The 21,449-nt window shown below is 40.9% G+C and overlaps 1 protein-coding gene across 5 annotated transcripts in view; it reads left to right on the plus strand.

Moving 5' to 3' along the window:
* The window catches only part of DGKH (diacylglycerol kinase eta), a 172,343-nt gene that overhangs the window by 38,788 nt on the left and 112,106 nt on the right, over positions 1 to 21,449 (plus strand). The window contains exon 1 of one of the 5 annotated variants that reach the window (XM_040657560.1): positions 20,567 to 20,708. The exons of the other annotated variants lie outside the window; for them this stretch is intronic. The gene's annotated coding sequence lies outside the window, so the exon portion shown is untranslated. Of the gene's footprint in view, positions 1 to 20,566; positions 20,709 to 21,449 lie in introns of those variants that run through there. 5 annotated transcript variants of the gene reach the window in all.

Genomic DNA, 21,449 nt, shown 5'->3' on the forward strand with positions numbered 1-21,449 from the left:
GGTGACCCTGCACACAGAAGAGGGGCTGAAACTCGATAATCATTGCAGTCCTTTTCAACCCAGGCCATTCTGTGATTCTGTGAAATCACAGATCTGTTTTTGTTGCTGTTGACTAAGTTAATCTGAGGTTTCCAGCTCTTCAGAGTTAATCAATGTTGACATTTTTATAGATGCTAGATAAATGCTAACAGTGCTTTTTTTCTTTAAATATAATTCAGAATTAATTGATTTAAGCACTGAAGCACAGAAAAAGCAACTTATAGCTGTTGTTGGCCATCTGCTTAGACCTTTCTGCTGAGATACATATGAGTACTCTTTCAGCAGCTTGAGTCCCAATCTTAAAGCACTTTATTAAAGAAGCAGAATGTGAGAAATTAAGTGATTTGAGCCTGCTGTTCCTTATTTAGACTGTGGAGTACGCTCCTTATTCTTGTCCATAGGGAGAAACCAGTTAGGAAATTTAGAAGCAAAGGAGGAATGGCTATATTGATTTACTAATGTACGTATGCAAAAAATCCCAGGAGTATGAAAAATAATTATGAAAAATGATAGTAGATAGTAATAGATGTAGCCTACGTTTGTATTCAGCCCCTTTTTCAGTGACTCTTATCTCTGCACTGATGCAGCCAAGCCTCTTGCAGTTTGCATGCAGGCAGAATTCTGTAAAAACAAAGCACCTGCTTGGGTTTTTGCTGTCAGGGTTGACTTTAATCTGCTTTGATCCAAGTAAAGCCCTAAGTTTGCCTGTAACCAAAACTCTGGATTCAAACGTTACATTTATAGTTAGCTTTTGTGTTCATAAGTGGGTTTATTTCTCTTTCTTTTCCCATCTAAGGTAGTGTTTTGCATGCAGAAAATTAACCTGGAATTTGGTTAAAAGTGAGCCTGCACTAGTGGAAAATATATTTTAGAGAGGTGATATTCATCTTACCTAATATTGAGCTGATCTTTTGCACTTTAAAATGAAGAGAAGCAGACACCTGTAGTGTGATGTCTGGCCTGTGTTTGGTGCCTAATTGAAGGTAAAGTACATGGACTGGTAAAAAGAGCCTTTTCTCCACTGTCTGCACAGGTGGGCAAGGAACTGGTGAGATGAATCCCCCAGTGGTGTCTGCTACATGCATAAGCCTACAAGGATAACAGAAGGGTGTTAGAAAAGGTGCTTTACTCATGGAAGATTTTTACTGTGTTGCTAAAGTCGAGCTTGCAGTATAATTGCGGATAGGACTCCGAATTATGAAGGAAGCAGCCTAATGACTCACAAAACGAAACTCATTAGAGGAAAAAGTCTTCTAGCCTCCAACAATAGGGAGAAACCTAATGAAGTGATGACAGAGGGTGAAATAACATTTTCCAACTTCATCTTGTTCGTAGAGTTCATTCCATCTGTCCAGAAGAGGATCCAGCTGTACTCTTCCATGTGTTTACCAAGTCTGTGCTGAAAGCACAGTTCAACTTCATGCAGTTTTTTTCTTGTGTGTGTTACAAGAAAGTTCCCACACTTTTCCCACGATTAAATCATTCTGGATTTGAAAGCCAGGAGGTGGTTTACTCTTGCACAGCATTCAGCTGTGCTGGTGCAGGTTTATGAGGAGGACAATGAATGTCCTAGTTCCCTGTTTTGCCCTTGTTAGCACATAAAGGGGATCAGCTGTATAGCAGTGCTGTATCTGCTTCCAGATATGTCACGTGTGCACCTTCTGTTAGATCCCAGGTTGCTTTTTAGTGACAACTAAGAGCTCGATTGCTGTTTTCAAAGGTATTCATGAACCAAGACATAGCTGTATCAGAGATTGCCTTCTGTCTGTCCTTAGAAAAACAATTTCATTCCTGTAGCTGGTCGGATACTGGGGGAAAAGTGCTTGAATTTCAAGCAGGACGCTTTCTAGGCTTAGGATGTGCATTTTGTCCTGGTTCAAAGAGAAGATGGATGCACATTCCTTGTTGAGTTGTTAACAATACAGCATTGGATGTTTTAGGGCAATCTAATGGCATATTGATGTTTCAGAGCAATTAATCTACTACAATTAAGACCCAAATCAGACCTGTTGAATGCATTTAAACAATGAATGTTTTGAAGAAATATGCCTCTGAGTGGACGTTTTATGAATGCGAAAAGGATGATTTGGCAAGAGCAGTGAAAACGAAATCATTCACACAGCTTTGAAAAACTTAGTCATAATCCTGTGTAGCTCATATTTTAGACTTTCAAAACACTCTTGATGTCATTCTGTGGAAGAAGGAGAGCTGCTTTTTCACTGAGTTTAATATTTTGAGTACTAGAACAGTGTTGCAAGTTACACAGTTTGGGGACATTTTACCTCCATGGCTGTTTAAAGCTGCATTGTAGGATGTTTTCCACATAAACCTCCGTGAAGATTTCTTGGTACAGCTTACTTTGTGGTTCAGTAGTTAGGATTGAAATCGGGATGGTTTTCTGTAACAGGGGCTATGCTTTTGGTAGCTACCGATTCAGAGGTTCTCTCTCTTCTCTCCAGCTCCTCGCTGGATCCCTCTGGTTTCCATTCTATATACTTGGAAAAAAAAGAACCTATGAAAGGAGTGATAACAGCCTCAGGCAACGTTATTTTGATTGCACATAGATGTTAGACCAGGAAGTGTGTGGGACAGAAAAGGAAGAAATGAGGTCAACACTGCACAGATGTGGAATTATCATCTCGCTGAGGTAAATTTGAGATTTGCACATTTCTCTGGCCTTTGGCTACTGCTGCTGCCTGATGAACTACACTTCTAATTATTTTTCAAGGACACCAGTATTCTGCAGTTGACATCCCTTTATTCCAGGTTAGGTTGTCTCACACTTTGCATTATAAAAGCTTTATGTACTTCATTATTTTTTAGAAGAGTGTTCTATTAACTCTGTTATTTATTGTAGGTTTTTGGAATTCAGCAGAGATAACCACAAAGCCAGAAAAGTATTTTTTCTTTGTTGCCTGAAATCCTATAGTGTTATTTTAGCTCAGTTACAAAAGATTGAAAACAGTCTTTTTTCTCTTGTTGCTTTTGTTGCCTGCAGAATTTTGGCAGCTTGTCAAAATAATGCCTGAGCACAAATATTCTTATCAAAATCTAGTCCCACACTGCTGTCAGCAGCGCACGGTACACTACTGGGAGGGAGGGAGGGGATGGTAACACTGGAAAGAAGAAACTGCAAAAGGAATAGGTCTTTATTCAGTAAGAAATGGCTAACAGAAGATGGACAGTGCTCAAGATGCTCAGCAAGTGTGGGAGCTAACTTTTTGGGACTTAAGTCATGTGGGTCCCATGTCTCACCTGACAGATAATCATGTGGATTAGATGGTTGAACTAGATGATCTTAGTGGTCTTCTCCAACCTTAATGATTCTGTGGTTGTGTGGTTCTGTGTGTGTGGGGAATGAAGCTGGATGTTCCATCAGAAGAGGGGTGGCCAGCAGGCACAGGGAGGTGATTGTCCTTCTCTACTCTGCCCTCGTGAGGCCCCATCTGGAGTACTGTATCCTGGTCTGAGGTCCCCAGTACAAGAAAGACAGGGAGCTGTTGGAGAGGGTCCAGAGGAGGGCCACAAAGATGATCAGAGGGCTGGAGCACTTCCCCTACAGTGACATCTACCTGGATGTCATCTACCTGGACCTCTGCAAAGCCTTTGGCATGGTCCCTCACCACATCCTTCTCTCTATATTGGAGAAGTGTGGATTTGAAGGATGGACTGTTTGATGGATTAGGAATTGGCTGGCTGGATGCAGCCAAAGAGTTGTGATCAATGGGTCTGTGTCAGGGTGGAGGCCGGTCACAAGCGGTGTCCCCCAGGGGTCAGTCTTGGGACCGGTGCTCTTCAACTTTTACATCAGTGACATAGATGATAGCATCGAGTGCACCCTCAGCAAGTTTGCAAATGTCGCCAAGCTGAGTGATGCAGTTGATACATTGGAAGGAAGGGAATCCATGAGGGACCTGGACAGGCTGGAGAAGTGGGCCCATGAAAACCTAATGACGTTCAATAAGGCCAAGTGCTGGGTGCTGCACTTGGGTCAAGGCAATCCGAGGTATTCATACAAACTGGGGGAAGATCTCCTTGAGAGCAGCCCTGTGGAGAAGGACCTGGGGCTCCTGGTAGACGAGAAGCTGGACACGAGCCAACAGTGTGCGCTTGCAGCCCGGAAGACCAACTGTGTTTTGGGCTGCATTAAAAGAGTGGTGGCCAGCAGCAAGAGGGAGGTGATTGTGCTCCATCCCTGGAGGCATTCAAGGCCAGGCTGGATGTGGCTCTGGGCAACCTGGTCTGGTGGTTGGCGACCCTGCACGTAGCAGGGTGGTTGTAACTCGATGATCACTGTGGTCCTTTTCAACCCCGGCCATTCTATGATTCTGTGATTAGGCCAGGTCTCTTCTCGGTGGTATGCAGCGATAGGACAAGCAGTAATGGCCCAAAACGTGAACACGGTTCCATACTAACATGTGCAAGAACTTCTATATGGTAAGAGTGATGGAGAACCGGAACAGGTTGCCCAGAGAGGTTGTGGAGTCTTCTATGAAGATACTCAAGACCTGTCTGGATGCCTATCTGTGTGACCTACTGTAGGGAACCTGCCTTAGCAGGAGGGTTGGGCTTGATCTCCTGAGATCCCCATTCCACCCCTGTGATTCTTTGATTCTGTGACATGCTGAGGGAGGTGGGCTTGTTCAGCCTGGAGAAGAGAAGGCTGCGGGGTGACCTCATTGCAGCCTTTCAGTACCTAAAGGGAGCCTACAAACAGGAGGGCAGTCAACTCTTTGAAAGGGTAGATAATAGCAGGACAATCGGAAATGGTTTTAAATTGAAGGAGGGAAGATTTAAGTCAGATATTAGGGTGTTCTTTACTGTGAGAGTGGTGAGGTGCAGGAACAGGCTGCCCAGAGAAGCTGTGGATGCCCCGTCCCTGGAGGTGTTCAAGGCCAGGTTGGATGAGGCCCTGGGCAGCCTGGTCTAGTATTAAATGTGGAGGTTGGTGGCCCTGCCTGTGGCAGGGGCGTTGGAGATTCATGATCTTTGAGGTCCCTTCCGACCCGGGCCATTCTGTGTTTCTGTGATTACAAGGAAGTAGGCTGTTCTTGACAGGTTAGCTGACATACAGCTGACTCTGTATGTAAGTCTTCCTTCCTCGTTGACATTAAAGGATGACTTAAAGCCATTTTGGGGTGGATGGCCTCTAAAATTGCAAGTCATCTGGTTTTGGATGTTGTAATAGATGAACTGGGTTCTTACCACTTCTCCTGAGGTCCATGGAAACATTAAATACTAAGTACATCTGTGATCCACAGGAATGAGCAATCTGAAGTGACTGGAGACAAATTCTGAAGTTCTGCCCTCAGCTTTGTCAGTGATTTACTCTCTGTATTCTTAAGAGAAGAGTAGCATATTCTTGATCCATAGGGCAGATAAGAAGATAACCGATGCTTGAATAGCGTGATGGTGTGAAGTGTCTTACTGAAAAGAAATTAACAACTCTGAATCCAACATAAAGACTGGGTAGCATGGCATAGCCAGATGATGAGGACAATACAACATTTTCTTGCTTTCTGAACACCTTAGATCCTGCTCACTGACTTGAGTGAGGCTCCAGTGGGAAGAAATAGCATGTCACTTTGTAATTACAGGACTGTAAATATAGACATATATTCTTCATAGATCTAAATTATGACTGCTGAGCCAAATTAATCCGGATTTAGTCAGCTTCTCAGTGCTTATCTTTGTCATGTAAAAAAGTTTTAATAAACTTAATGTGATCATACTTTTGAAATAAACTCAGAGCCTGTATAAATATTTGTTTCTTTGTTTCTCTTCTTCCCAGTGATTGTAAAATGCTCCTGTGGCTCCAAATAGTAACATTTGAGTTGATAATGATGATTGTATAATTAAGGTTTTTAATTTCCTGTATGAAAAATGGGAGTGGTTTTTATTTTGCTTGTTGCTGTTTTATGTAAATAGCAAAGTGTTACGGAGTATAATTAGATGTCTCTGATGGCCTGTCTTATTCCAGGCAGTATTTTCACTGTTTGGTTTTGTATAAACTCTAGCTAGAAATGTTGCAGGTTGCAAGGGGATCTTATGAGACCTTCTCTCAGGCTTCTTTCAACTAAAACTGTTTACCAAGAAATTCTAGTAATAATTTTAGTAGGAAAAAAAAGTCTATTTATAGCTCAGCTCTCTGTTTGTACTCCTGTGGTTTTTGTTGTTATGTTCCTAGAGTGCTGTAGGAACAAAAGAAAGTACATTTGCTAAAGTATTCCTTATACAAGATTATTAATGTACTACATACAATATGGGGAATGTTTAAACAAATTTCTTGCCTCCTGTGTGTTTTGAGAACTTGACATTACCTGTTCTGAGCCAAGAACGCAGCAGAAAAAAGTACTATCTGTTCTTAGCTTCTAGTTACAATTTCATGACTTAGCTACTCCTATTTTTGTTGAGAATGTGACTAGTGTCATAAGTTTAATATAAGTATTTAGTATTAAAATAGTTAGATCAGCATTAGTTATTAATTAATATTAGTATTTAATATTAGAATACACACACATTAGCTGAGCAGCCAGGAATTAAGCTAGGAAAGCTGAAGCCCTGATAGAATTGAATCTGGACAAGGACAGCGAGAAGGACTTCTACAAGTGCCTTCATGACAAAAGGAAGAGTGGGGAAAATTTGGGCCCTCTCTAGAAGGAAAAAGAAGACCAGGTTACGTGGGACAGTGAAAAGGACAAGGTACTGAATCTCTCTTTGCCGCAGTCTTTACCAGGAAAACTGCCCTTCTCAGGTCCCAGAGGCCAGGCTGAAAGTCTGGAACAAGGAAGACATTCCTTTTGGTGGAAGAGGACCAAGTCAGGGAATAGTTGTGCAAGGTGGACATTCTCAATCCATGGACTCTGGTGGGATGCAACCATGAGCACTGACAGTGCTGAGAGAGGTGCCTACAGACTGGAGGAAAGCAAATGTTGCTCCTGTCCTCAGAAAATGAAAGAAAGAGGACCAGAAGAACTGCAGGCCAGTCAGCCTCATCTCAGTCTCTGGGAGGATGATGGAGCAGCTAATTCTGGAAACGATATCAAGGCACCTTAAGGAGAAGAAAACCATCAGGAACAGTCGGCATGGATTTGTCCTGAGAAAGTCATGCCTGACCAAACCAGTAATCATCTGTAATGAAATTGCCAGCCTGATGGATGAGTGACGAGCAGTGAATATTGTCTTCCTGGACTTCAGTAAGGCTTTTGTCACTATCTGCCATAAGATCCTCTTAGAGAAGCTGCTGAAATATGGGTTGGATGAGCAGGCAGTGAGGCTGATTGAAAACTGGCTGAATGGCTGAACCCAGGGGGTCATTGGTTCAACATCAGGTTGGAGGCCACTAAAGAACAGAGTACAACTGGATCTAGGCTTGTTTAATATCTTCATTAATGATGGAGTACACTTTCAGGAGATTCGTGGATGGCATGAAAATGTTGGGAGTGGATGACTCACCAGAGGGTTGTGCTGCCATCTTTTTTTCTCAATACTTAGTTTATTCTTAGAAAATAAGTCTCATGCTGAGCAAAATAAAATAATTATACGGAAGAGAAAAGATGTTAAAATAATGCTCCAGTTTCAGTTAGTATCTGCTCTTATAGTGAAATCTCTGTGTGTGGGATGTTGCCTGGTGAAGGAATGTTCCTCCAGTGACTGAAGCTGTATATGGATGTCCAAACTCATTTGGCTGTTCAATCACCATTTATTGTTTGATGAGACCAAACTTATATATCAACAGTTTGGTAACTTGTTATACAAGAATAATGTTCCTAAAGCTTGAAGATGCCGTGGCAAAAGGTTATTTTCCTTAGGTCTCTTGAATTCCTTGGTGATCTTCATTTTATAAAAGAAGTAGTATTAAAAGGATAACTGAATTTTGATCTGCTTTAAAATCTGATTTGATTCTTTAGATATGCCCTTATCTATGGTACCTTAAATGAACATTTGAAGAGTTAATCACCATAAGAAGTGAAACAGCATTTAATGTCTTTGCCTCTAATGGTTTTATTCTAATGATTTTCCATCTGTGCAGCCTCCAAACTCTTTTGATTTTCTTGACTGAGTTAGAACTTTCTGTCAGTGGACGTTTGGGCAGTGGAGGGCAGTTGGCAAACTACAGAGTGTGAAAGTGGTGAAGGAAAAAGTAAGAAAAAAAAAAGGAATATAGAAGTTTTGAGTCTTTCAGTTTGATAACCAAAAGAGCAGGTTCTTTGAGATGGAACTTTTGATTATATGAACACAGAGCCAGAGAAAATGAAGTATATTAATATGTCTTGGCTAACACTGATGTCCTGCGGCTTCCTTTTATTCAGTAATATTCTGTTTTCATTCTTTCCTTAAATACCTGACCCCTTGTGTAGTCTATATCAGAAAATTAAACTAACTGTAGCCTCCGAGTTGGACTTTGTTCAAGTTACTAAACTCTTAAAATAAATAAGTAAATAAACAAGAATTTATTTCCAATCAGATCTGGAAGGTCCACTCCACAATTTAAAGGATAGTTTGTTTTAAAATCAGTTGTATTATAGCCTTGGTTATCAGCTGTAAATAAGAGAGGACATTGGAGAAAACAGCGTAAATCACAGACAATGCATCAGGTTTTGTTGGTGTAACGCAGTGTCTCTGCATTTTAACAATCAACTGTTCATGGCAGGGGAATAAGATCATGTCGTCTCTTCAGTTCCTTCTTTTCGTGCTTAATACCCTTAAATTTGTTTGCAAACTCTACAGGAACAGCTTATTCCTTGTGTTCTCAGGTCAATATGTAGAACGATAACCTATATTCTGTTTTGCTTACGCTTACCATTAACATTGCGATGTTTAATTGTAAAATCTATTCAACTATATACTCATACGTGCTATTATGAGTGCATATCTTTCCTTTATGGCCTTGAAGCTCATGAAGTTTGAAGATAACCCACATGATGCCCCGTCCCTGGAGGTGTTCAAGGTCAGATTGGATGGGGCCCTGGGCAACCTGGTCTAGTAAATGGGGAGGTTGGTGGCCCTGCCTGGCAGGGGGGTTGGAGATTCATGGTCCTTGAGGTCCCTTCCAACCCAGGCCATTCTGTGATTCTGTGATTATGGTTTTAAATGTTTTGTTTCTATATTTGTTTTCCCCAAATGAAGCTGCCCAAGGCAATTTTACAATCACCCAAGACTAACTTCGTATCTTTCATTGAGAATGTCAGGGGTTGTCAAAATTCTTGTGGATGTAAAGGTATAGAAAGTAGGTGTTTGTTTTTATTTTTATTTTTGCTGTATCCAGAGGTTTATTATCATATGAGAAAATTAGTTTAACATATTTTTCATCATTTTCATAGGAAAATGCTTCAGCAATTATTTTTTTGGCTCTTTTATTCTCTTTTTCTTAAAGAAAAGGACAGCATTTTTCTCTTTGGTCTTCCTGAGCTTTACTTCCTTGGCTCAATGACTTCTCAAAGGTTACTGCTGATGTTCTGATGTTGCTTCTGTCAGATGCAAACAAGTGCTGAGAACTGATGTATTTTGCCAGTCATTCCTGGGAAGGTGTGAGGAGGAGGTTAGAGTCCCTGCTTGTGCGACTGCTGCTTGACAGCATTCATTCTCCCTCTTTACCCTTCTCCAGCAAAGAAATCTCAGTCTCCTGGAAGTAAAATAAGATCTACAGATTTTTTTTTTCTTTATTGTGCTATATTCATCATGTATTAATTCTGTTTTAATGACTTGCTGCAAGTGTAAAAAATGATACAGTGGGAAAGCTTTCCATTTGTAGCAGTCTGTTAGAATCAGATTAAACGATGAGACGATTGTTGTTTAATGGTCAAACAATTTCAGGAATAAATGTCATGTTGCAAAAAATAACCTCTTCAGTGTCCTTTGGTTATCTTAAGGTTATAAGCTCATTTGCCTATGTCTCTGTAGTCTGGAAATCAGTGTCAGCAGAGCTAGCAAGTATGGGCAATAATTACTGGTTTGTGGCAGGATGTTGAGTGTGAAAATAACAGGGTGTCACTGAAGAGGTTAGGTTAACTGTTAGAGTTGACAAGATATAATTGCTTATGAGCCACTTTCTTTAACAATGAAAATTGCATTACTTAAGGCTGTTTCTTTTTAGCATACGTCTGCGTCTGGCTGTTGAACTGGTTTTAATTAGAGGTTGAGATAGCTGAGAAATAAGTGCTCACTTATTTTTAGCTGGGATAAATATCACTAAAATAGATTGTCCTCAGAAGTACATAAAAAAAGGGTAATGACAGGCAAATATTTGAAAATGGAGATACTGGTAGCTTAATTGAGTTTGGAACAAATGACTTCAGTATATATGGAATGCCTCTCTAGTAATTGATTTTGTGTTGATGATGCTGAACTCTGAAATTATCACACTTTTTTACATAAAGTTCTCGATTATGTCATTGTGTAGACTCCAAATAGAGCTTTGAAATTGTCTGGCTCTGAGTAGCAAGAAAGAGTTGTTGGTAGTGTAAATCTGACACACATTTTCACAGTTCACTTACTAGATTTGGGTTTGGGGAGGAAAGATTTATGTGTCATGGTTACTGTAGGATGCTGACAATGTTCTGACATTTTAAAGTTGAGATAAATTACGTATACAAAGAGACCCCGGCTAATTTCAAATATTGTTCTGGACGAGACTTTGATCAGGCAACATCGGGCATTACCAGGGTGGGATGGCCGTAGGCCAGGAGAAAGAAGCCTGCAGAATAGAAGGCTCTGTCCCTGAAGGTGTTCAAGACCAGGTTGGATGGGGCCCTGGGCAGCCTGGTCTAGTATTAGATATGGAGATTGGCGGCCCTGCTTGCAGTAGGGAGTTTGGAGCTTGACGATCCTTGAGGTCCCTTCCAACCCAAGCCATTCTGTGATTCTATGATTCCATTCTATAGACTTTAGAAATAACTAATGTCTGTTTTCTCCTTGCTTACTACCTTTTCTCTCTGTGGGACAGTACCCAATTTGCTCTGACTCAGAAGGGCTTGAGTTGTTCAGGGAGAGCAGTCACTCTTACACCTCACGGTGGGCATCCAGAATGTTTGTTTTTGTATTTCTATGAATATTCTGATCAAAGTTACAACACATCGAGCAAATCCATAATCCTAGTCACAAGGTGGAGTACCACACAGGCAGTTTTACTGGCAGGTAATAGGGGCTGAGCTTTCCAGTTATATCAGCACCACTGGCATCTTTTTTCCTTGAATCTCAATATGAAATTCCTTTAATGATTGAATCTGCTTTTGTAGTGGCGAAGAAAATTTTATTTCTGTGGTATTTTTGGAAGGACACATGGGTGAAAGAAACCTGCAGCAGCTATTTTCTGGGTAGTTACAGAATTAGAATGTGCATTTGGTAAAACAAAAGGTGAATTCAAGTATCTGATGGCCACACTCTGAAGAGAGGGAAAATATCTGCCCTCTCTGGATGCCTTCTGGATTTTTGTTGTTGTTGTTTGTTTTGTTTGATAAGACTCTTCTGAGAACAAGGAATTCAAGCCTGTGGATGTGGGGAGAGATGGGTAATGTGATGAGCTGTTTCATGAACCTTTTAAGCAGCTGGAGGGACTCTTTCTGAGTGTTGTGTCAGGAAACATCTTGCTTTGCTTGTGTGTGAAGCCTTACTGGCAACGCTGCCTGTGCTGGTGTATGCATTGTGCAAAGGTGGAATGTTTGCATGAGATTCCAATCAATATATTATGAGGGTTGTTCCCAAAGTAATGCCTCCTATTTTATTATGTTGGCCCATTTGTCAGGGATGGATGTTAGTTGTATGGCAGTAGAAGCTGAACCTTCAGCTTCTACCAGTATTCCATTCCTGTGTCAAAATACATTCACTTCTAGAATTGATACAGCGACAAATCTAAAACATCAGATACTTCCTAGTAAAAATATATATATATATATGTAATGCATTCGGATCTCTGTTTTTCAGTTTAACTTATTTTAAGATAGCTATAACTTAAGACATGAAGTAGTACTGGGAATATCTCTAAGTCGGGTACTTGATGCACTGATCTGGATTAAAAATCAGTTCTGATATTCTGTCTGTCTGAAATTCATTCTATAGTATTTAGGTTCGCATATCTGACCTTATTACTGTTGTTAATTTCTGACTAGATTTTAACAACTTTGCAGATATTAATCTGAACGCTCTCAAAACATTCTTCCTAGGATTCCTGCAGCTAAAATCATCCTCTTCGTCTAAACACTTCAGATAAAAATTGTCTGCTTTGTGTAAAGATTTTTAAACAGCAGAGAGAAAAGTTTTATATTTAGAAATAAGCTGTGTATTCTAATCTAGAAAGTCCCCAGTTAGAGTCAAACTTTCTTCCTTGTGTAAAGGTAAGCAGTGCTTCCAAATAGGCTTCTGAAGTAAATTAAAAAGCTGTTACAGTCTATGCAAGGACTGGACTGACTGTGGATACTTCTGGAAAATACAGCTACAAAGCCACTGCCTTAGAAGATGTACAAGGGCTGCTCTGAAAGTAATGCCTCCTATTTTATTCTGTTGACCCATGACATCATTAATGTATCTTGATGGTATGGCAGTAGAGGTTGAACTTTCCTGCCAGTATTCTATTAAATTCTGTCACCATGTAACAGATGGCAGTAGAAGGGCAGACTGACAGAATGACATGTGATTTGGAAGCACATACGGAGCAAAGGCGTGTCATTGAATTCCTCCGTGCAGAAAAAATGGTGCCCATTGACATTCACTGACTCTTGCTGAATGTTTATGGAGACCAAACAGTGGATGTGAGCACAGTGAGGAGGTTGGTGGTGTGTTTCAGCAGTGGTGACAGTGACGTGAAAGACAAGCCATGTTCTGGATAGTCATGCACAGCTATCGCACCATGAAATGAAGAGTATCTCTATCAGCTCATCTATACAAATTGGCAGTTTACAACCGGGGAACTGTGTACAGAGCTTAATATCATCTTCACTGCATAGGAAGTGGTGGTGGTAGTTGTGGAATATTGCAAAGTTTACACCAGGTTAAGTCCCATGAATGCTCATAGAGGAACAGAAAGACTGCTGTATGCAAGTTTGTCAGGACCTATTGAACCAATGCAAGGCTGAAGGTGACAGCTTCCTGAATTGCATCATTATTGTGACAAGATGTGGTGTCACCACTAAGAGCCAGAGTCAACCATGGAGTGGCAGTATGTGAATTCCTCATCAAAGAACAAGTTCAAGATGCTGCCTGCAGTGGGTAAAATGATGTGCACTGTCTTTTGGGGGTAGGACATGTGTGATCCCTCTGGATTTTCTGGAACCTGTACAAACCATTAACTCTGACCAGTGCATCACGACGAAGCTGAAGGCTCGAACTTCCAGACTGAGGCCAGAGAAGAAGACAACCTTGCTCTTGCAACACAGTGATGCCAGGCATCAGACTGGGGAGCACACTGCTAATCTTGGCAGGACTCTGCTACCACACCCACCATATATCCAAATTTGGCACCTTCGGGCTTCCATCTGTTCCGATGAAAGATGGACTTCATGGACAACATTTTCCTAGCAGCGATGCCATCGTAGCAGCTGTGAAACAGTGGATCACCTCTGCTGGTGCAGATTTTTACAAGCACAGCATGCAGGCTCTTGTTCATCGTTGGCAAAGACGCCCAGCTGTGGTGGTGACTGTGTTGAAAAACAGTGTTTCATAGTAGAGAATTTGCTCTATAAAACAATGTAATTGTGTTGTTTGTATCTGTTGTACTTTCCATGGGAATAAATAGGAGGCATTACTTTTGGAATGACCTACGAATATTAAAAACACTTAATAGGACAAACTACTATTTAACACTGCTTTAATACTGTGTTAAATTAATCATGCTGCAAGGTCTTTTCACTTCTCTGGAAATCTTGTATGAATGGTTTTTAGAATAATAGAAGGTTCACTTCTGAATGTTTGACAGACTGCAGCATAATATCCCATTGCATAAGGATTATTTGAAACTTCTGTCAGTAATGCCTGCCTTTCTTATTCTGGATATCAGAATGACTCCCATTGCTATTGTGTCTGAATGAATCATAAAAATAACTAAATTTATCTCTTCCCTCTTCCATGAATAAGAAAGTATTTCTGCTATTTCCAACTGTGAAATGAAGGTAAAAAAGAAAAGCAAAAGGTTTCCTAATGCAGTAATAAGGAAGCCTGAGACAGGTGGAAATTGAGTCTCCATCCCTGATTCACAAGTAATGCCTTTGCCACACTGTTTTTCCAGGGCTTCTTATAGTGTTTGGTAGAACTAAATTTTCAGTACTGTCTATATTCCGTAAGAAATCTGTACTTGAAAATTCACTTTTAGGTGTGACATGAAACTGGAAGGGATACAAAGTGTATTTCCATCCCCTGTGTCTCTGAGGCTCCTCTCTTCTGAGCTGACATGAGAAAAGAGGTGCCGTCAGACCTATGAGCTGACTCTAACGCATTTGCCCATGTGAGCATTCATAAGAGGTGTTTTTAAGATGTGGAGCGCAGAAGGTATGTTCTTGTACTTGCAGTTGGTTTTTGGTGCAACATCTTAAATCTTGATGTAGATCGCACAGGCTGGTTCAGAAATCTTTGAGACTAAATGTCATAGAAAATCAACACTTGAAATTCACATGGGTTCTTGGAGCAGATCTGATTCTATTGAGGATAAATTTCCTGTAAATGCATCAGTATTTCATTATCTAAGTGTATTATATAAGTGTAAGCCAAGACTTGGTATTACCACATTTTGGTGCTTATTTATTTTCTCTGACAGAAATGTTAATGAAATAACATAATGTGTAATTGTGTATACTAGTTATTTACAATTGGCATTTCAGTCTTGGTTGCTACGTATACTTTAATGAACACGAATAGCAAACCAGTAAGTTGCCAAAGAAAACGTTTGTAATGTTGTCTGAAACAGCAGCCCCAAAGTACAGTAAGATGTATGATTTTAGTCTAACGTGTTCTTTTTCGTAACAAAAAATCCTTCTGACTTCAGGTGGCAAGAAATGAAACGTGCCAAACTATGTTGTAGACTGATCTAAAGTACAGTAGGAACAGATGGGACGGCACAGACGCGTGTCTGAGTTAGCATTAAGTTCTGGAGTGCTCTGAAATTTGCATCTAAATGAAATATGCATCTTACTTGATTACAAACATGCTTGGAGATTTTCTGTTTGTACAGCTGAGCTGAGCATAGGGAAGATGCAGTGAGAAGCCTCATAGGGCCCAGGGTGTGAAAGTACTTGCAAGAGTTTCTGAACTATGAGTTCTCAGAGAGGTTAATCCTCTTCTTATAGAAAACAAAACAAATTTTGCTGTTGACTTTGAGGGGACCTTGAATCAGACCTACACGTTGCAGGTTGCCAAGTCTGCCCCTGGGACTGCCTGAATCAAGGCAAAAAGGAAGAAGCTGTGCTCCCTGTTGAGAGAGCATGCTGGAAGAAAAGCAATTTAGCAGCCAGTATTCAGAAGTACTTCCCTTTACACGTCACTCGTGACAGTGCTATCAGTATGCATAGAAGAGGAAATCATGTATTTTTCTTGTGCCTTAAATTTAATCCTCTCGCTTGCCTTCACTCTGAATGGCTCAGTAACTCTTGAAAACATCCATTTGGGGATTATCCACAGGCTTAAACATTAGGGAGTTAATGTGGTAGAAGGGTGTTGGTTTTTTTTTTTTTTTTTTTTTCCTGTGATGTTCATTTTAAACAAATGAAAATTTCAGCAACTGAAGTACTCATAGAGATTAAAATAGACGTGGCAAGTCGTAAACTCACTTGCTAAACCAGAATATTAATCAGCAGAGGAGTGTCAAATATAGCAGATCACATTCAAAAGGAGCTATTTCGGGGTACAGGTGATGAAGGTAATTGACTTGCTGATAGAGAAGAATCATAGAATCATAGCGTCACCCAGTCCAACCATCCACCCATCACCAATAGCTCTCACTAAACCATGTCCCTCAACACAACGTCCAAATGTTCCTTGAACACCTCCAGGGTCGGTGACTCCACCACCTCTGTGGGCAGCCCATTCCAGTGCCTGACACCCCCCTTCAGAGAAGTAGTATTTCCTAATGTCCAGTCTGAACCTTCCCTGGCGCAGCTTGAAGCCATTCCCTCTAGTCCTATCACCTTATTGTCAGGGGATTTGAAAAGGTACAGACGTAAAACTGAGATGGTAATCTAAACATTTACAAATCTCTGTGGCTTAAATACACCCATGAAACCAGGTGTTGATTGTTTCATTCTGGAAATAACTCTGTGCTCTTTATTTTATTTTATTTTGTTTTTGTAGATTCAGTCAAAGTTTGTGGGCTCTATAGGGGTCAGTTACCATTTCTGGATGTACTGTACCTACCACTTCTGGGTATGAAATACAGTCCAAGGTAGAAACCATATTTTTGCAGAAATAGAAGTTTTAAAAAAAGGCAAAGCAAACAGAAAGTGTTGGCATTCTTAAGAGATGCAGATTTTGGATAAAAGATCACTCTCGTTTTGGTTTAGATATTATACACACTTCTCTCAAGAGCTGAGTTGCAAAAACGTCATTGTGACTTCATGGATGAAAAATCAGAGTATTAAAACCCCACGGTGATGGATCCAAGTGAAAAGCTCCACAATTACAACCAAGTTTTCATTGACTGTGTAAGATGTACTGCATGGGCAGTGGTTGGAGCTGAGGTCAGAAGCTAGGCTGGGGAAGGATGTCAGCACACGGAGTCGTGCTGCTTTTTGGAAGCCCTTTGAGTGTTGCTAATTATTCTTCGCAAAGTGGCACTGTTTCAGCAGGATATGATACTGCTTCAGAGCTAGACAGCTTCTAGTGGAGTTATTGTCTTCAAAAGGGACGCAGAGCTTTGAGCCCCTCAGCTGAAGAATGGAGTGCAATCAGATTTCTTGGAGCCATAGGCTAAATTGGAAGCTACCGGACCATCAATCCTTTTGTACGCCCCTGAATAGAAGTGATTGTGATTGCTCTTTTGTGCAGACCTCTTTCTCTGTGTGGGTTCCGTGCAGGTTTATGTTGACAACACCTGCTAGATCAGATACCTCTGGGGTATGCTGAGAATCTCAACTGTGTTACAGTGTAAGAAGGCACATAGCATAGTTTCTGTTGAGAAACGTTTGCTTTTTTATGGCCCTCTCCATGGCTGGCATTAAAACAGGTTGGATAACATATTTTAATGAATATAAGATTTAGAAATGCATGGTACACAGGATGCAAAGATTAAAAATCTATACTTAGTTATCCTCAGGGCTGATGGAAGGGGTGAACTGGAATTAGTCAGGGTACTTTGAAAAGAGCCAAGCAGAAACTGCATCAGCTCTGGTACTTAAAAACAAGGTGGTGGGTACACTTTCATGGACAGTAAAAATCTAGAAGGAACAATGCATAGATAAAACTTTCGGAACATAACCTCTTTGCCTTACAGAATGATTCCCATGTTTGTTATGAAACTGCTGGTTTTTCACCACCCCATCAACTGCTCTCGGACTGTAGTGAGCAGTGAGGCATCATTGTATTTGGCAGCAGTAGAGACCCTTACAGTGGACTTAAATCCTTCTCTATCGTTTCTTTTCTCCACTCCCCTTGAAGCTTTTCACATTTCACAGGCTTGCTCAGCTGACGCAGGGACAGATCTACACTGGCAGTTTTGATATGTTAATTTCAGAGGTATTATTATGCAGAAAGTTACCGTGGGGATGTCTAGAAGTTGGCTCATGGCTGAAAGTCACTGATTTTACTGAGGTTTTTCATATTTAGGAGACACGTACACATGAGCATTCTCTTTTTGGGCAATTTATTTATTTATTTATTTAATTACTCTTCCTTCCTTTACGTATGTGTACACAACTGTTAGTTGTTCACTTATCATAGAATCATAGAATGGCCTGAGTTGAAAAGGACCACAATGATCATCAAGTTTCAACCCCCCTGCTATGTGCAGGGTCACCAACTACCAGACCAGGCTTCCCAGAGCCACATCCAGCCTGGCCTTGAATGCCTCCAGGAATGGGGCATCCACAGCCTCCTTGGGCAACCTGTTCCAGTGCATCACCACCCTCTGAGTAAAAAACTTCCTCCTAAGGGGAGGGTTATGGTTGTCTTCCAGACCTATTATGAAGTTTGATATTGCATCTGCTGCTATCTTTCTTTCCCTTTGAGAGATGCATGAATTTAAAGATGTAAAGTACGTAGCCCATATCCTAGTGCTGCTGTTACAGTTCCTGTGAGTAAAAGCTAAGCCTTTATTATGATTATTTTTGACATTTATCCCTGTCTTTGATCTTTAGTAAATCTTATTGTCACTGCCATGCTTCTGGTGAAACACCTTGGCTATTTACTGATGTGATGCTTCCAGATACATTTGTATGGGGCAATATGCATTGATGATTTACCAAAATAATAAGCTCTGTGTGAAAAAAATCAACTCTTAGTTCAAATTCCATCTCATTGGCACAAAACTAAAGGGTTTGTATTAAGCACTGAATTCATCTGATTGGTCCTGATGTACCTTTTTCATATTTGAATTTCCTAGTTCATGATAACTGGAGCCAATAACTTCCCCATTGATCACTTGAGAAAGAAAACCTTGGTACATCCGTGTAATCAGGAGCATGATTACTTGAATCATAGTCATTAGACATACTTTACTTTTTTTCCCTTTTACTTCTGGCATTCTGCCTTCTTGCCCCTCACAGTGTCAGAGTCCTGCCTGTCAGGAGCCCTCTCCATATTAGAGTTACTGATTGCTTGTAGTTACAGATGCTACACGTTCTTTGCAAGGGCAGTATTTACGACTCACTTGACTAACCACGTTCTGTTCTTGCTTGTCCACAGATGCACACTCACTGAGCAGGGGCCAGGAGGAGGGATAGTTTTCTGAAGATTAATGACTGGGATTTTTGGCAGCTGGCTGCCAGCCTTCCTCTTTATCCCCATGCTAGGCATGGACTCTATTTCTCCTAAATACACAGTGGGGTTCCTGCTCCCTTGCATCACAGCATAAATTCGTAAATGTGCACAGGGGGACCCTTTCAGGTCTTCTGCTGAGAAACTTGGTGTTAAGCTTTAGGTATTGCTACCACTTCTGTCCATCAGCAGCAGGTGTTTTCATTGCAGTGAAAAAAATCCAGCTTCCAGGTGATCTCCAGCAGCCTTGGCCATGGGATGAGCACTGGTTTATGGTAGTGTTTGCTGTGGGGGAGTAGCAAGATTCAAAGCTTGGTCTTGTTTCTAGCTGACCCTTTGAGAAGACGTAGAGTTATACATCGTCTCTGTCATGGAAGTGTGGCATGGAGAGTGCAAGTGGTTATTTTATGGTTGCTAAACAAATGCAGCATGACCCGGGTACTTAACTATTTAGGTCTTTTTTTTTTTTTTTTTTTTTTTGGTAAGAAATCACTCTTCTTAAAGCCTGAGATTAACTAAATCCTCCCACCACAGGTCACATTTTAGCCTTGGCCTCTGTTTCCTGTGACCATGATGCTTGGAGATGTACGGCTGAGTTATTCCATCATCTTGACATGGCCCTGTGCTGCTGGCTTTTGTCCAGCAACATTAAAGAAATATTTTTTTCCCCTAAAAATAACAACTTTTGAAATATATAAATATATCTTTTTTTTTTTTTTTTTTTTTTTTTTTTCCATGTATAGATGTGACAATACAATCTGGTCGAGGCCAGATTGCATCAGTCTGGTGAATAAATTAGGTTTGTTGTAGCGCTGCTTAGCCCTGTTTCTCTTGTGCAGCGAGTTAATATTCTCTGTTGAATCCCTCAGGGTTCAGTTTGCTGACTTCTCTTGGAAAAGCATTCTCCCAACTAGGCGTTCTGTTCCCCTAAAAACTTGAAGTTTAAGTCCTCACCTGAATAGAGTGTTTAACAATTGTGGCAGCTACTCTGTGTGCTGCCCGTCCATTTGGAAGTGTTCAGAGGTGCCCTTTAAACTGCCTCTGTTCAGCCTACAGAAGTTCACCTCCCACCACTGAGCAGATTATGGAAACTTGCCAGTTAGAAATCTTAAGGGAAAAACACTGTGCTCAGAAAACGCTGCTGCATTCGGAATCCTGGGACTTGTTCTAAAAATAAGCTTAATTGAAAAGATTTGTTTTTCTTTTCTAATGTGGTTTACATCACTGTTTTATTAATATTGAAATAACAGAATGTCGTAACCCAGAGTACAGAAATACTTCTTCTGTACAGAGCTCCCACCAGAATCTTGGAAACCTTACACGAAGCATTATGATGTTTGTTTTGCCACTGGCAATTCTGTTGGTTTAATGTTGCAGTACAAAAGCAGATGAAACCCCGTTCCCCTTCCGGAATCAAAGCCAGATGATTAACGGGTTAAAAGGGAAAGTAGTTTTACCAAGTCATTGTGCTAACTCAGGGATAGTGCTTTATTTTCCAGTGTTATTGCTTTTGAGAATCTCTTCAGAAATTACTTCAAAACTTCTGCATTTTCCCCCAAGCCTCTCAGTGTCTGATGCTTTAATTGTCTGCTTTTAAATAGAGAATAAGCCTGATGTTTTTGTCTCTTTTGTCATGAAAAATGTGAATTTTCTGTGCTCTCAGATATATCTGCAAAAAAGGAAGTTGGGTTTGAAGAATCTGGCATTGTGGTTCTACGTGTGTCCTGGCAACGCTCATTTTTCATGTAAAACTACCAAGGGGAACACATTTGAGATAGGTAGGAACTGATGGAACGTTACTCCTTTCTGTGTTATTTTTTCTACAGCACATTTTTTTCTGCCTCACGCTGAGCAAAGACCTCTGAATTCAAGTAGCGAGAAGCAGGTGACACATTTCCCGTCACGTGCAGAAGGGTGGAAGGCTGCTGTCCATCTGATGTGAATGCTGAAGGCTGTATAAATGTGGTACCGCCATCGTTTCCTTAGGGGTTATTTTCACTGGGTATGTAGCACCGAAATGAAAAGATACACGTTGCAAAAATTCAGTCAAATGGCTTCTACCTGTGATGGGAGAAGTGCTTTAGCCCAGCTTTCAGTTCTGATAGTGTTGATCAAGGAAGGCGTTTAGAATCATGGAATCAATAAGGTTGGAAAAGACCACTGAGTTCATCTAGTCCAACTGTCAACAGACATAGTCTTCAGAAGCCTCCTTCTCTCTGACACCTATGTCAGAAATACATCACCACTATGCCAGCAGTCTGCTCTTGCAGCCTGGAAAGTCAACTGTATCCTGAGCTGCTCAAAAAGGGGTGGCCAACACGGTGAGGGAGGTGACTGGCCCTCATGGTGCCCCATCTGGAGGCCTGGGGTCCCAACACAGGAAGGGTGTGCAGCTGCTGGAGTGGGTCCAGATAGGGCAATGAAGATGATCAGAGGGCTGGAGCATCAATCTTATGAAGAAAGTTTGAGGGAGCTGAGTTTATTTAGCTTAGTAAACAGAAGGCTCTGGAGACAGAGCC

Source organism: Gallus gallus, chromosome 1 (assembly GCF_016699485.2).
Source record: "Gallus gallus isolate bGalGal1 chromosome 1, bGalGal1.mat.broiler.GRCg7b, whole genome shotgun sequence".
NCBI lineage: Eukaryota > Metazoa > Chordata > Aves > Galliformes > Phasianidae > Gallus > Gallus gallus.